Raw genomic sequence first — 3,863 nt, 5'->3', positions numbered from 1 at the left:
GTTCATGCCCTGCGGATCAGAAGGTGAGGTGTGCTCTGAACCTTTTGAGGCTTGGAGCGAAGGATTGGTGGAGGTTGACTACGGGATCTTATTCGGATGTGCAGCGGACTGCGGTTACATGGGATCAATTCCGGGAGATGTTCAGTACCCGTTATGTTCCACGGGTTGAAAAGGAGAGATTGGCTCAGGAGTTCTTGGAACTGAAGCAGGATTCGGAGTCGGTGACTGAGATCACCAGGATGTTCACTGGGAGGGCGATGTTTTGCCCTGAGTTTGCTTCGGAGCAGGCTCAGATATCCCGATATCTGAGTATGCTCAAGAGGGATATCAGGCAGTTCGTGTCCATGCAGAGGTGCGAGACCTTACTGGAGTTGCAGGAGGCCGCTCGGCGGCGTGAGTTGGAGATTGAGTTACAGTTGAGAGAGCAGAGGCAGGCCCCGGTGCAGTCGCAGCCGGCGCCGGAACGGTCCAGACAGGCTGAAGGCCCAGGAGGGCGGTCCAGACATGCTGAAGGTTCTGAGAGTGGTCCAGATAGGCTGAAGGCCTGGAAGGGCGGTCCAGTCATGCTGAAGACTCTGTATGTGTTAGTGGATCGGTAGAGTGGAGTTTAGCTCAGTGGAACTTATAAGTGCGGTTATGGTTGTGGAGTAGACTTCCTGGAAAGGAAAGGTATGTAACTCCGGAAGGAGTGTGGGTCCTCTGAAAGGGAGGCAGTGGAGTAAATGGATGATCGAAAGTGCTTCAGCTATTGGTAGTAAGAACTAGGATTGTATCAGATATATGGAAGCACATACGGGTTGGATGCTCGTTGAGGTTGTGGCAATGTTGGATGATGCGCAGGCATGTTTTCGGTTTCCTTGGAAGAGGAGGAGGATAGTGGTTCCAGATCGGGGAATGGGACAGAGGAAGGTGATTCAGCAGGATAACAGACTCAGGAACAGTCTGGACCGGTGCTGAGGACTGCATAAGGATATTACAGTCGGAGGTCAAGGACCTAGAGATCGCGATAGGGAAGTGTGAGTGGGTTATACTCAAGTGTGGCGAACCGGAGAGTTCGAGGGGGGACGCAAGGACAAGGTCCTTGGTTCCGAGTATGGTTTTGGGTTTGAGTTATGTATGTGGAGGTATTCCAATCTAGGGTATTCCATCATGAGGATGACCGTACCCTATGATTGATTGGACCTGATGTGTTTGGTATTCCAACCCGAGGGTTGATTGGGCCAAACATGGGTAGGGATACGAGGGTATTCCATCCTAGGGATGAGCGGACCCGTCGTAGGCATGTCTGGTATTCCAGCCGGAGGCTGATTGGGCCAGGTGTGAGTGTTGGTTTTGGTAAGGGTATTGATGTATGTACGTTTGGGTAGCCAGAGTTGACAATTGGCGATTTCGAGGGCGAAATCATATTTAAGTGGGGGAGAATTGTAACGCCCCGTTCTAAGAGTAATTATTCATGGATCCCCGAGATCAAGAGTAAGGGCGTTTCGGTCTTTTATGGGCAATGTGTTTTATTCGAGAAGGTTTCGGGTCGGGATGTGTTGCTAGAAGCGTAGGGCTTCTCTCCACCTTTTCGTGGATATAAAGTTCGTCGGAAACGGGCTTAGAATAAAGGAGTTATGACACTTTGAAGATAGTGTCAATAATGGTCCCTAAAGGAAATATTTGGCAAAGGGGTCCTAGGCATGCATGGAGTGCATGCGTGTAATTGGCTGGGTACGCCCAGCGTAAGTTGGATGTACGCCCAGCGTAATGGAGTAAATGAACGCGGGAGTCCCTCGACGTACGCCCATCGTACTGGATGTACGCCCAACGTACGCCTATCATCCAGAAACCCTAATATTTCGGGTGTGGAGGCTATTTAAACAACTTTAATAGCTCATAACCCTCCCTTACCATAGCCTCCACTGTTTAGAGCTGTTTTCCCCAAACCCTAGCCAACTTCTTGAGTGTGTGAACTTTTGAGGTGAATTTGGAGTGTTTTGAGAAGAAGGTGTTGCATCTAGTGAGTAGAGGAAGAAGGCCAGCGTGTAGATCTGAAGTTTTCTGGTGGTTCAAGAGCTCCTAAAGGTATAAAGTTTCTTGCTTGACATCTATTTTGTGTAGATCTAAGTGTGGTGAAGTTTTGACACCATTCTTGTCCCAAAAACCCCCATTGTGATGCATGATGCGAGTTGGTTGAGATTATCTGTCCTTTCAGACCTTAGGAGAGGTCTTGAGTGAGAAAAATGAGGTCCCAAAGGCTTTGATTGTCTCATGTGTGAGGTAGGTGGGTCTTAATGGATTAAGACCTTGAGTTAAGAGCTTTATGGACGTCCCAAGTAATAAAGTTTGAGACTTTATGAATCCTAGGCATGTTTGGTCGATGGATCTGAAGTTTGGGCTTAAGTGCTTAATCCATTAAGCACATGGAAGGATTTTTGGTGCAGACGTGCGTACGCCCCGCGTACCAGAGGAGTACGCCCAGCGTACGCCCTCTGTTGGGTTTTCAATTTTGGGCCTTGAGTAATTGGGTTGTTTATGGGCTAGCTGGGGCTTGGGCCGTGACTGAACATTATGGACGGAGTAATTTAGACCCAATAATTATTATGGACCTTGGATCTAGGCCCATTTGGTGAGGTGGGCCCAATTTAGTAAATTGGGCCAATATTGGGCTTTGCATGAGGATTTGGTTTTGGGTCTTGGCCCAATAAGAGGATGATGGACTTAATGAGTGTTGTGGGCCCTTGGCCTAAAAAGTCATGATGGTTTATAATGAGATGATTTTTGCATGTGATAGTTGGGATTCCCGGTGAATCAGCAGTCAGAGATTTGCAGGATTTCGGCAGTTGCAAGGTGAGTTTTCCTCACTGTACTCAAGGGTCTAAGGCACCAAGGCCGGCCCTTTGAATTGTTGTTAGAGCTTGTTATATTATGTGATGATATGCTTGCGAGTATCCTGGTGGATAAGATAGTGATATGAGAGTATGCCTTTTGCCTAGTATCCTAGAGAGATGGATAGTTGTATGATGGCTAGTTCTGTTGGATCAGCGCCCTGGTAGTTGGGTAGTGATTATTTATAGACCGGTAGTGGGTCTTGCATTATGTACGCTGGTAGGAGGATACCTGCGGGTTATGTATGTTGAGCAGTGGTAGAGGGTATTCCATCCCGGTAGGATGATAGGGCCCTAGTGTGCTAGTTCTGTAGAGTGTTATGTGGTTGCCTGATATGTGTGCATGTCTGCTAGAGTAGATTGGCATTCCAACCCGATGGTTGTGGGCCAGGAGTATTCCATCCCGGTAGGATGATTGGACTCATAGTAGTTTGGCATTCCAACCCGATGGTTGAGGGGCCTGGGGTATTCCATCCCAAGGGATGATTGGACCCATAATAGTAGTAGTAGTTACTGTATGTATAGGAAGTGGGGCATTCCAACCCGATGGTTGTGGGCCAAGAGTATTCCATCCCGGTAGGATGATTGGACTCGTAGTAGTTTGGCATTCCAACCCGATGGTTGAGGGGCCTGGGGTATTCCATCCCAAGGGATGATTGGACCCATAATAGTAGTAGTAGTTACTGTATGTATAGGAAGTGGGGCATTCCAACCCAATGGTTGTGGGCCAGGAGTATTCCATCCCGGTAGGATGATTGGACTCATAGTATGTTGGCATTCCAACCCGATGGTTGAGGGGCCTGGGGTATTCCATCCTAAGGGATGATTGGACCCATAGTAGCTATTGTTGTATGTATAGGTGTTTGGGCATTCCAACCCGATGGTTGTGGGCCGAGAGTATTCCATCCCGGTAGGATGATTGGGCTCGCGTTATGTAGGCATTCCAACCCGATGGTTGAGGGCCGGGGGTATTCCAACTGGAAGGTTGAATGG

This window comes from Lactuca virosa, chromosome 2 (assembly GCF_052849685.1).
Source record: "Lactuca virosa cultivar CGN04683 chromosome 2, Lactuca_virosa_CGN04683_v6, whole genome shotgun sequence".
NCBI classification, from domain to species: domain Eukaryota; kingdom Viridiplantae; phylum Streptophyta; class Magnoliopsida; order Asterales; family Asteraceae; genus Lactuca; species Lactuca virosa.
Note: the sequence above shows the minus strand (reverse complement) of the source record.